The sequence below is a fragment of the Mizuhopecten yessoensis genome, unplaced genomic scaffold (genome assembly GCF_002113885.1).
Source record: "Mizuhopecten yessoensis strain PY_sf001 unplaced genomic scaffold, ASM211388v2 scaffold1461, whole genome shotgun sequence".
Lineage (NCBI taxonomy): Eukaryota > Metazoa > Mollusca > Bivalvia > Pectinida > Pectinidae > Mizuhopecten > Mizuhopecten yessoensis.
This window is the reverse complement of record NW_018404058.1, coordinates 436,759-437,253: the sequence shown is the minus strand read 5'-3', so window position 1 is coordinate 437,253 and position 495 is coordinate 436,759.

The window sequence follows — 495 nt, the reverse complement described above, 5'->3', positions numbered from 1 at the left end:
AAAAATAACAACACTTTGTCAGGACCATGAGGCGATCATTCCTACCAACTTTCAGTTCAATCGGTCCAGCAGAACTTGACTTTAAGTTTGAAATAGGTTTTCAAAATGGCGGCCGTGGCGGCCATATTGGATTTCTGATCGACCCGAAAAATAACAACACTTTGTCAGGACCATGAGGCGATCATTCCTACCAACTTTCAGTTCAATCGGTCCAGCAGAACTTGACTTTAAGTTTGAAATAGGTTTTCAAAATGGCGGCCGTGGCGGCCATATTGGATTTCTGATCGACCCGAAAAATAACAACACTTTGTCAGGACCATGAGGCGATCATTCCTACCAACTTTCAGTTCAATCGGCCCAGCAGAACTTGACTTTAAGTTTGAAATGTAAAATGTTAACGGACGACGGACGACGACGGACGAAAACGGATAGCAATAGGTCACTTGAGCTAAAGCTCAGGTGACCTAATAACAAAGTACGACAGATAACTCTAGA